General features: G+C 33.1%; 1 protein-coding gene across 1 annotated transcript in view; it reads right to left on the bottom strand.

Moving 5' to 3' along the window:
• LOC148284274 (uncharacterized) overlaps positions 1–13,102 on the bottom strand; it is a 129,456-nt gene that overhangs the window by 31,907 nt on the left and 84,447 nt on the right. The gene's annotated exons all lie outside the window — the stretch shown is intronic.

Below are 13,102 nucleotides of genomic sequence, written 5' to 3'. Positions count from 1 at the left end.
GGAGCGAATGAATGATGAAAGAACTGCTAAAAAGATTTATGATGCGAATGTGTCTGGTTGTAGAAGTAGAGGAAGGCCGAGAAAGACATGGCATGATCAGGTACAACAAATTCTTGAAAGTGGTCATGTGAAAAGTCGAATAATCGACGTGCGTGCATGAGAAGATGTATGAATGTGAAGGAAGCAAAGGAAGTGTGCCAGGACAGAGTGGTGTGGCGTTCTATCCTCTCTGCCTATCCCTCCGGGGAAATGGCGTGATGGTTAGTTAGTTAGTTAGTTAAAAAGTTTATAAAATGTAGTAATTTTTAAAAAATCTGAATTTTTTATTTCTTTTTATTTAACATTTTACAACACATATTAAGAACATTATAGAGAAGGTAATATAGAAGTCTAGGCATCTACAGGGCTTATGGCCTGTCATTGGCTGGTTTACGTGGCCACTTTACACACTGTGTAACATTCACCATTCTGCCCATATTTAAACATCTATATTCCTTTAATTCTTTCGTTTGTTGATGTTTGTGAAGTTAAAACTTCTATATTACCTTCTCTAAAATGTTCTTCATCTCTGTTGTAATATGTTAATATTAATTAAAAAATAATGTTCCTTTAATCAATAATCAAACCAACTGCCAATATAGTCCTTTATACGATGTTCCACTGTAATAGTCACCTTATTAAGCTTACCCCCTCCCTCCATCCCCTCTACTTTTTTTATTAATTCTCAAACAACATAATATTTTCATAATTCAATCAGTGCATAATATTTAATAATAATAATAATATTTAGCTGATTTAAATAGCGCCATTTTCGTGAAAAATCACCTCAAGGAGGCTTTACAATTGTATACCTAAACTTACATTCTAACTATACGAAAGTGATATATTATATTTCTAGATTTAAAATAAAGGGTATGATAGTCCAAAGAAGTGGGATTTTAGTTGAGATCTGAACTAACTGAGACTGTCTATGGTTCGTAAGTTTGAAGGCAATTGGTTCCAGGCAGAGGGGCCGGCAACGGCAAAAGCACGATCTCCAAATCTAGTGTTGGGGAGCGCCGCATTTCGACAAGTTTTCCTCTCTCTGAATCAAATGCTGACCTAAGAGTAGATTTTATTTGACATGTATTTTCCTTAATACAAAGGTCCGATAAGTATTTTGGAGTCATTTCATGAAGGGATTTGAATACTGTCCAGCAAAGCTTGTATTTTATTCTATCTGGGCTTTTTAACCAGTGCAAATCTCGAAGATGTTGTGAGATGTAAGAATATTTTTTTACTCCCGTAATAAGCCTTGCTGCTTCATTGAAAACAGATTGAAGTTTATTTGTTTGATATTTTGGGAGATTATCGTATATTTCATTACTGTAATCCAGACGCGAAACGACATAAGCATTTACAAGAGCTTTAGTTGCATCTATAGGACTATTCCGCACGGATTTGATCTGTTGGAGATGGAAGAAACCAACACTTACCGTTTTATTGACCTGAGATTGAAGAGAAAGATCTGAATCTAAATAAACACCCAGTAGTTTATCATTTATACTAAAAGTAAGATCACAACCTGTGATTGAAATTGGAGATTGGTCTAAAAGGTGTTGTCGCTTTTTTGTCGCTGTCAATGGAAGCTCAGTTTTAGATGGATTGAGCTTAAGTCTGTTAGATGACATCTAGTTGCTGACGGTTTGGATGCATTGAGACACGCGATTTTACAAATTGTTTATATCTTGAGGAGAGCAGTAAAAATAGATTTGTTGGTCATCCGCATAACAGTGAGAAAGTAATCCAAATGAGTGAATAATTTTGGACACATCGTTAATGAACAGTGTGAAGAGCGTTGGACCAAGCATGGAACCTTGTGCGACGCCAGATTTAAGAAGGGTAAATGAAAACTTTTTAGTGAGCCCAGAAATTTTAAAAGTGACTTCTAATCTTTCAATAAGAAAACTTTGGTCAATTGTGTCTGTTGGTCCTAATCAGTGCACGTGCTTATTAATATGCATCTCGTGTTGGTTTTATATTTTTGTGCAACAACTATGGTGAAGGTATATAGTGGGTTTTGCATGTTGGTTTGCATTTTGGTTTAATTGGTGTCCTGGCGAAGAGACGGGCACGTCTCGAAACCGGTAGACATAGAAAAGTCGGTGGGTGGTCATAAACAAATATTTAATAACATTTATTAAATTGTTTGACCACAAAGTCAATGCTTTAAATATAAATATTAATTTTTTTATTCTAAAATTATGGCATAAAATTGCTTTATAATTTATTGATTTTTATTGGTTGCGAACATTTATTTGAAATTTACGTAAATATAACCACTTAGGTAGGTACTTTTGCCACCGCCTGCAACATGCAGCTTCGTTTGACTTCTAAATTCACTTCTAAGAGGATAGGCGCAGGCGGTTTCAGAGAAATTTGAACGAAAAATAAAACCGAGGTTTCGCGGTTCCGTTTCCCGCAACCCAAAACTGAACAGACTTTATTATTTTTTTTAAGAAATAGTATTAAAATAAAATTGACTGCGTCGGTACCTTTTCCATTTTTTAAAACTATATATCAATTTGTATACCGTACGTTCGAAGATGGCAAATAAAACTAGGCGCTTTTTTGTTTTTTTTTTTTTAGAAAATCAAAATGATAAACACACGCCGATGGTAAATATCTTCTTCTTCTTTTCCACATCCGCTCCTAAGTAGAGCATGTGGACTTCACCAGTTGCCTCCAAGAGACCATATCGCCAGCCAGTATTTTTGCCTCCTCCCGCGTCAATCCAGCGCCCCTTAGTTCCGCCGAATAAAGTCGAAAGATCGTCATCGACGGCCTTCCAGGACGGCGCGCGGCGTGAGTCCGCAGGTTCAAAGAAAATACAACTCGGGTTTAGGTTTTCCTGAGGCATGCGCAGTACGTGTCCAAGCCAGCCACCGCCACATCCTCAATACGCTCTTTATAGGAGGCTGTTGCGTCTGTTCTCGGACTTTAATGTTAGATATACAATAAAGCGTAAACAAACAATGTTCTTTTGCGATTATCCTGAGAGAAAATGAGCGTATGCATTTGTATAATTAAAAGTCAGACCGCCTTTCCCCTTAATGTACTATTGTACCTCCGTAAACTTTAAGAATTGAGACATTGTATTGTTTCTATGGATAGGAATTAATAACAACTATTTTTATTAGTATTGGTAGAAGATAAATACAATCATGTAGTGAAAATGAAAACAATAAATTATTTCAATATTTGAGTTTGTCCAAATGTTCGTAGACAAAAGACTGAATTTCATTCCCTCGGGAGTCATTAAGATTAACAAATTAAAACAGGGATGGAGAATACCTTAAATAAGGGAATATGGAAATCTAGGCATTTACAGGGTTTATGACCTGTTATTGGCTGGTTTAAGTGGTCACTTTACACACTGTGTAACATTCACCATTTTGCCAATGTTTGAAGATCCATATTTCTTCAATTCTTCCATTTGTTGATTTTAGTGAAGTTAAAGAGCTGAAACCTTTATTTATGCGGGTGAGATTCATCCAATTGAATTATTTTACCTACATACTAGACAACGCCTGAAAATTTTTATTTTTTTCAATTTCTATACTTTTTCATGGACCAGGTGGATTTATCAACAATATTGTAAGTTATGAGAAAATGATTTCACTGTGACAATTATAGTTAACGTTAAACGGAACAAAACTGTTTAAAAATATTTCTAAAACGTCCGACGTAACGTAAAACTAATACTAAAAGCTTTCCAGAACTCAAACATTTTAAGTTTGAAAGAAAATTCTTAACTTAAGCCTGGAAATGTACAAATTCAAAAAAAGAAAGTCTATAAATGGGGCATTTAAGAACATCTCTCCCGCTAGTTGGCGTAAAATAAAAGCTCTAGCGTATAATATCGGATCTGCAATGCGCTACGGGTAGTAGATAACGTTAGATAGGTTATGAGTACCAGCTGCATAGACCAGTCATGCATACTTAAATCTGAATCCAATCGTCTGTCACAAAATGTCGCTAATGCACACCATGGCGTAGATTGCAAAGTGAACTGTGAATTCACAAGCTACGCCGAGTGTAAAAACAGAAAAACGACGATTATCGTAGAGGATATTGAACATTTTAACCCGCGGAGTATAAATATGTCATTCATTTTTGTTATTATTATTGTTTATTAACAATATCCACACTAATATTATAAACGCAAAAGTGTGTTTGTCGGCTTGTTTGTGTTTCGTTCACGTCGCAACAGAAGAATGGATCAACATAGTTTTTTGGATAAGGATAGCCGAAGAGCTGAGAAATGTCTTAGGCTACTTTTCATCTCGAAAAAATTACCACTCGTGAAAGTTTTTAGCGGAAAAAATTCATTCTTTCTTCACGGAGCGACCGATAGGAGTGATTTTTCGCTAAGGGGTAGCCGGAGAGCTGACAAGTGTCACAAATTATTTTTTTTCCGAAAATATATTACTTCTTCTGGAAAATTCTTAGAAATGAAATGGAAATCGTCCAGTAAAAATTATAGAACAACATTGCAGTGCAAAACGTGTAGCAGAGTAAAAAGGACTTACTGTTAGTGCCGCTTACTCTTAATTTAAATCACATTTGCTTAAGGTATACTAGGAAAAACACTATTTTATTTACTTTATTTTATTTTATCAACGTAAACGGAAAATCTGCCTTTAACAAACATTTATAATATTAACATATTTGGCTTAGTATTTTATTTTTTTTAACATGAATTTCCTTATACCCAAGATTTATAAAAAAAAAATAAACCAAAAATTATACAAGATTTATTTTTAAAAATTAACCTAAAAATTATACAGCATATTCAGTATGAAGTTTAAATAATAAAACATTCTACAGTAAAACAACAAGAATATCATAAGTACTGTTTCACACAGCTAGGCAAAGTGAACAAAAAACTGTATATATGTATGTATATATATATTATGAAATGCATGAATAAATAAATATAATTACCATTCACCATCTTTGAAAAAGTTTAAAAGGTTTGTTCTATAGGAACAATACCGATACGTGTGAATAACTATTGTCGAGTTCATGAAGTTTATTTAATACGGCATTACAAGTACACACAGTCCGTGAATTGTTGCTACAATTTCTCACCAAATACAAGATAAGCTCCAGAATCTATGGTGAATGGAGCATATGTAGGGTGCTCAGTGTGGTTTCTAGTGAATAAATATATATCAATGCCTTAAGGTGGACGAAAAATACAGTTGAGTGTGAAATAGAACCAGAACTTTGAAGGAGTGTTTTCGACCCTGTGGCCGCTCTCGGGTAAAAATTCAGAGTAAGAAAATTGAGAGGAGATGTATCCGCTTTGTTTTGAAGTGGTTAGCGCGTTCCACCACCATTCTTGATGTCATGGATTCGATTCCTGGCAGAGTGTCCAAGAAATATTTATTCCAAATGTCATTTAAACTGAAAAATAACTTTGTTACTGGACTGATATCTGAAATATTTAACCTCTATGTGACAGATGATGTAAATACGCTGCATTTGGTTTTCCAATGCATTCCCCTGATTTCCCTATCCTGCACTGGGTGTGGAAAAGGAAGTGATGATGGGCGTTGATTTATTCACAGCATTAATTTAATTTATATTTGTTGAGACACTAGATCCAACTCCATGGGATCGAAGTAAAGGCTAACTCCTAAACTTTGAGTTCCAGCTGTTCTTCCCCCCCTTGGTGTTCTTCCGGGCAGACAGCGAACAGCTGGGATTTCATAGGCCATGGTATAGGGGATTCTAGAGTTGTCTATTATATTGACGTAATCTCTCCAAAATCTATTTACTGTGCCTTGGGTATCGTAAGGCCGTCTAACTTCTTGACTCCGGATTCTGCCCCTTAGTTTTCCCCGCAACCCTTAGTACTTTCATCTCTGACGTTCTGAGCAGTTATTTAATATTTCCTTTTTCTCTCTATCTATCCTCTTCTCTATTGCATACACCATGATTGGTCTGACACACGTTTTGTATATCCGGATCTTGTTTCCAATCCGCATGTGTTCATCGTACCATACGACACTTCTCAGGCATCCGGATGTTTTACTAACTGAGATGGATATGTTATAATCATCACTGTCACTATGGCTGCATCGTCTGCGTGGCCAATTTGCCGCTTCCTGCATTCTTGAAAGCGTTTTTATATATTTATTCTGCTTGTGTAAAAAAATGGTTTTGGCTCATATATTGTTGTGTTATATTTAGTTATAAAGGTGCTAAACTTGCTTTGTTTCTTTGTTGTTCTCAACATTTGTTTTTGTCAATGTTAATATTATTTGGGTCCCGAATTAAGTTGTGGTAACTCCTGAGAATGTAATGAATATGTATTTTACATGTGAAATACTAAAGTGTAGAAGCCTAGGCATTTACAAGGATTGTAAGCAATTATTGGCTGGCTAAAGTGGCCAATATACAGTATATACACACCACGTAGCGTTCACCACGTATAAAAACCCATATTCCTTCAATTTCATTATTATTTTATAAGCAGTCTCCCCCTTGTCATACCTGTATCATCACGCATTCCAATATCATTCTAGAGTGACGTCACAAGATGAGCGTGAGAGGAATTGTACAGGTGGAAAATGTGTATGAATAAGGATTACAAAAGATGTATAATAATATTTACCTTGATACTGAAGTCTTGCGAAAACGAAAATACGTTTTCGTAATATATACGTAATAAATAAGTACTCCCATATATTTCCATTTATATCTAGTTCAGAATACATTTTCGTCGTTTCGACAAGGTTTTTTATAGATACAAGTGTATCATAACAAGCATAGTCTTTGCGTTTTTTAATGTGCAAAATATACTTTGCCTAGTTAATTTTATCTGCTAACGCTCCACAATTATATAATTTAGGGGAACCCGGAGCAGAATGGGGTAGATAGATAAACCTAACTTGTAGTATATTTTTTTTATAACTTCCTTCCATATCCTCTCTTTTTCACCTGCTGACAAGCTTCTAAAGTAGAAACAAAGTAGGTTATTCCTTTTTTTAAACGTTTATTTCTGGTGCATACCGATTAGACTTCACCATGTATCCAATTTCTCCACTTACGACTGCACCAAAAGCAAGATGTATAGCATTCGTAGATCAGGACTGAAAGCTAATTTTTATTATATTTGTTTGCACCATCAGCGGTTGAATAAGTAACGTTAGAGACGTAAACGCAAAGCATATAGTCTTACTTTATAATTTATTTATCTTTTATTTTTTTCCCTTAAAAAAAAGATTAATAATAAAAATAATGTGACCTTACTGGGGTTACCCGTACCTAGGATACTTAACAATATATATTTTTATAATATCACTTAGAATTAGTATACATAGAAATATTATCAGGGGTGTGACGGGGTACCACTCCATTGCGCCCTAAGAGCAGCGTACTTTAAAACAGGAGAATTGTATCTGCTATAATAATTGGCCTTTAGATAAACAAGTAATGTAAACTTTTGAATAGCAAATACTGTATAAGTAATTAATCTTACTGTAGAAGACCAAATATTAGAACTTGCGAGCTATTTCTCAAACATTTAATCAATTTTGAACTAAGCGCACTCTGACACTGACAACGGCTACTCGATATTGCTTAGCGTAGCGATGTAAATGTTGTGCCCGAAGGTCACGTATCTCTCTCGCCCATAGGGGGCTCAAAAACCCCTTCCGCCCCGGTACCCCGTTCTGCCCTGGGTTCCCCTGCCATTATTGTAATCACAATTTACAAATTGGCAAACACATATTTTCAAAATGCGTGGAAACAGGTTAAGGATATAAATGTTTTTTTTAGTCTGTAAAAAAGTAAGAAAACCATACGATTTTGCCATTTTAAAAGACCGTTCTTTTAAAATTGCACGATTGAAAAAATACAATAAATAAACATTAAATAAAAACTATAGATTTTCAAGGTATTTCTGATAAAAAGCATGTTTAAATATTATATTTACATTACTTTTTGACCGGCAAATTACGCTTCTTGGTATTTAAATTAAACGTACGTACATTGGTAATCATATAAAGTTAAAGTATAAGTGTAAAATATATTTTATTGATTGGAATATAATAAAATAAATACAGGAGTGATTAAATCAGTTATAAATATTTTTTAAAGCAATCATTTTAAGTTACAAAAATATTGTGACGTTTTTCTTAAATTCTACGTTTAAAGCCTTCAATAATCTTTCAAAAAAATATTTAAAATATTTTAGTTCCAACTCTTTTTTAAGAAAAATATTTTGTTTGTAAATACTCCATTTCTACGTTCAAATTGGCCATTGGACGGCATTCAAATTTTGCTAAAATATTTTGTGCGTTATGGTTAGAGATTTTATTTTTTCATTTACATTTATACGTCAACCCGTTTTGAGATAACTTCCTCATCCTTAGAACTTACAATTACACGCGTCACTAATTTTATTACAAAAATTAGTATTTAAAAGAAACAATTGTGGGTTAGAAATACCACTTTGTAAAACGAGGCTAGCACAAAGACATGCACATTTTATAGGTTCAAAAATTTGAATTATTTTTTAACTGATAATATTTCATTGATCCCAAATTTTCAAAATTTTCCTTCTTTTAAAAAGCATGCACTATCCTGGATTCAAACCAAAGATAATAACTCTTTTTTTCTATGATATTTTTTGTTCCTCTTTAATAATAAGGAATATTTTTATGTTTTTTTGTGTTTTTTATTTCCTTTTTTAATTACTATAAGATAAAAAAGTACCTGAAAGTCTTTTACAGGACATTTGCTTTTCTCTTTCTTAAATTACCCAAAAATATTGTACCTGTCTATTTATTATACAACTTTTAACATGATGCGTGTTGTCTGGAACTCTAGTCTATACTCGTTCAAAACGAAATGCCGATTATTCAACTCTTGTATAATGCCAGTTCTCTTATATGGGTGTGAATCTTGGCACCTTACCAAAGCTCAAAACACCAAACTTCTGAGTTTTGAGAGTAAGTGCTTGAGAAGAATATTAGGTATAAGGTGGTTCGATTTTATAACTAACATTGAAGTCCGAGAACGGACGCAGCAACCTCCCATAACGAGCGTCTTGAGGATGCGGCGGTGGACCTGGCTTGGACACGTGCTGCGCATGCCTCAGGAGAACTTAAACCCTGGTTGCCTCTTCTTTAAACCTGCGGAAGGCCGTCAATGACGATCTTTAAACTTTATTCGGCAGAATTAAGGGGCGCTGGATTGACATGGGAAGAAGTGAGAGTGCTGGCTGGTGGTAGGGCCTCCTGGAGGCAACTGGTGATGTCTACATGCTCCACTTAGGAGCGGATGTTGAAAAGAAGAAGATTTATCAAAGGAGCAAAAGTTCATAAACTTTTCTTGTATACCCACGAACAGGCCATGCCTTTATTTTTTTTAATACTCTGTTTTACCTCTTACGTATATTGTAAAAAATATAACTAATTAAATTGTACTTTCAGTCTTCAGATTTATATCTTTTTTCTCTTCCCTTATTATTTTCTTTCAATATTTTCTTATCTTATGATTAGTGCTGCTTATAATTTCAAACCCATTACCGAAATTTAAATTGCCTTTACTAATTATAATGAAAGACTGTCCCAGTGACGGGTTTGATTTCCGTCAGTTGCAAAAAAACATCCTTCTGCATCCCTTTCTTCCAACCTGCTGATGAGCCTCTAAAACAGAGGCTCTTTCATTAAATAAAAGTAATATACTTTCTTTTCCACATTCGTTCCTAAGAGGAACATGTGGACATAGAACCACCATTTTTTTTCGAAAAAATAAATATTTGTGTTCTTATGATTCACCCAAATATTTCATTTTGAGGGCCATTTTTAATGATTTGTAAATAACTCACTATCAAAAAATGGGAATTAAGTTGGGGTAGAGTGGGATTCGAACCACAGACCTTTGAGCCGTGAGTCCGAGACACTAGCCACGGGACCACAACCCGATTTGATTTTGAGAAGAATACTAGACGTAATATTCTCCTCAAGCACTTACTCTCAAAACTCAGAAGTTTGGTGTTTTGAGTTTAAGTAAGGTGCCAGAATTTGCGACCATATAGGGGTAAAAGAGTTAAATGATCGGCGAGAATTATTATACTTGTTAAAATGTTAAAGTTAAAAATTTAAAAAACGCTCGATGTTAGTATTTGAAAAATCATTTTATTGATGAAAAGTTTCTGTTGCAACTAATAAATATAAGTTCGAGCTTCGGATACGTGTGGGATTTTTTAGGAAAACTAACCAACTGATACGAATTCCACAAAAACCACATTCCAATGGGATTACATTTTTATTCAAAATTGAATTCCTCCGCTTCCAAACCCGTTGAATATCTCATTTTGGGAATGAAGTAAAAATATTGTACGAAATTGAAAAGGCCATATATTTCTAATAAAAATACCCCTATAAGTTTAGCGAAACGAATTGCAGAAAGGGTCTGACAGACCTCGCGGAGCGTGGAATGTATTTTTCACTCCCGTCCTGTCCCGAAGGCGGATCCTTAAGGATTTAAAGGGAATTCTCGTCTTTAAAAGGATATGTTAAAAACAAAATATTCACCAGTATGAAGGTTCAAGACCCGTGCTAAATATATACGGAATATTAAAAAAAATAATTTAACCCCGCCCTTGTATTGAGGCGTTGTGTTTAGTGTAATTCGTTTTATAAAATAAAATATTTTTTATTGAATTAGAATGTTACATTCTTTGAACACGCATAAACAATTAGTTCGATGCGTATAAATATCATTTTAGGTACAAAATAATATATATTATTATTATGGATAACTTATATAGAGCCGTTTTCGTAATACCAAGCGCGCTTTAAAAAATGAAAATATAAAGAAATAATTTTAATTTCAACTTTTTTCATTTGTAATTTAAGAAAAACAATGTACTTTGAAAATTACTAAGAAAATAAAACGTTGTTATTAGTGTTACACAATTTTATTATTTTACAAGAACTTACTACTGTTTCGGGAGAGCACTCCTCCCATCGACGGGTGGTATAAAGCTTTTGGTATAAAACTGTCGATGGGAGGAGTGCTCTCCCGAAACTGTAGTAATGTTCTTGTAGAAGAATAAAATTATGTAACACTAATAACAAAGTTTTATTATCATAATCATTTATTATGAAGTGTTACGAAGTGAATGCCGACTCAATTAATAATATAATGTACTTTATCATCACATGCCAAGGATTTATTCAAACGATTTAGAGAACAAGTTTTTCAACAAGAGAAGGGTTTTAAGTTTTTTCCCATTTTTTTTTTCTTTCTTTTATCCAAATTTGAAACTGGTGATTTATGGTTGAAATACGAGTATATTTAGTGATCAATAAAAATAGTTCTTTGAATGATTTTTTTCCATATATTTAAAATCTTTTTTTATTGCATGTTTTTTTATTATTATTTGATTTTTCATGTATTTTTTAATTATGTTTTTGTTATAAATAGTAAATATCGAGGCTTTACTGACACAATGAATTAACAGTTTTTACATATTTAAAATACTTTTTAATATAGGTGCAAGATGTTGATTTTAAATTTATATAAATTATTTTTCGTTATAATTCACATCAATAATTCAGTAGAAAGATGGTTAAGTATTGTAAGTAACTTTTTATGAATTTTTAAGGAAAGCAAATTGATAATTTTATGGGCCATGAAAAATCTGAATTTTTGTTTAAAAACCTAATTCTAGTGTTAATGGATGCATTGAATAATTTCAATTTTTTTCCCAAAATGTTATTTAGCCATCTAGAACATTGACGGCAAAACACGATATGTTTGGCATACCATATTTAGCCATCTTTCAACAGATATAACATACCATCTTTCAAAATAGAATAATATTTGTCAAAACAAGGGATATATGACGTATTATATTTTTCCATCCAACAAAAACGGTAAAACAAGGTGTGTTAGGCATATCATAAATTGTCGACCATTACTCAATTTCTAAAGATGGTAGGTACGGCGCGTCTGTTGTCGTGTTATTTTTTTAATAAAAAAAATGGTTTATTAAAATCTACAGTCATTATACGGTTATAATATAATAGGTACCTTAAACTAGACTAAAAATGATCTCAAACTTATAATTATCAATAAACGTAATGTGTCATAAATAAAGTTATATTATACAAGAAAAGAATTTGGAAAACCATAAATAAAATGTTCGAACATATTTACCATTGTAAATTTAAAATTAAATTAAAAAATAATATCATATTTACTTAATTTGAATTTATTATTATTCAAGTTTAATATATCACTCGTATTGGCTCCAATAATATTATTGTATAAGTTGCATATTCTATAAATCACGAATTTTTAGCTATATTAGTGTTTACATCGGTGCAGTAAAATAATTTGGTGTGACGGGTACGTTTAAAAGGTACATGGTACATGTTTGTTGTTAAGTGACATATCTTAATTTTCCTTCTTTGGAAATAGAAAAAAAGACACACTGTTAAGTGGCACTGTTAATATTTTACACTTTTAAACGAAGACATACCGTATTTTGCCAGATTGTAAACTTAATCGAGAAGAATCCGGTGAAATAATATATACAATAAAAGCACCCACCCCTTTCCCGAAACTGTGTCAATTTGTGATCAATCAAATTCACATGGTCAAAACAATCACCTTTTTCTTATTTTCCAGCATGACCGTGAAGGAATACAATGTCTGTTCCAAATTGGGACCGCGGCCGTACGCTCTACAGTGATATATATAACTCAATATTAATTTATTTACTTATTTATTAAGAACATTATATATATACACTAGCGGACCTGACAGACGTTATTCTGCCCGAACGTTGCATTGCTTGCTATAAGCTTGGAAAAAGACTTTTCATTGATAAGTAGGTACTAAGGCACTTGTATATGATTGAATTTCAAAACTTAAATTTATTAATATTCAAATATTGAATGAAAGTAGGTACCTAGGTACTCGTTTATGGTTAAGTTCTAAAACGTAAAATAATTCATTTTCAAATATAGAATTCTTTTTGCAAATGTAAAATTCGGCTCTTCTCACAAATACGGGTGCTCTTTATTCATGA

This window comes from Micrasema longulum, unplaced genomic scaffold, assembly GCF_059751315.1.
Source record: "Micrasema longulum isolate JH-2025_06_02 unplaced genomic scaffold, ASM5975131v1 h1tg000133l, whole genome shotgun sequence".
NCBI classification, from domain to species: Eukaryota; Metazoa; Arthropoda; class Insecta; order Trichoptera; family Brachycentridae; genus Micrasema; species Micrasema longulum.
Note: the sequence above shows the minus strand (reverse complement) of the source record. Positions and strands in the feature narration are given on the sequence as shown.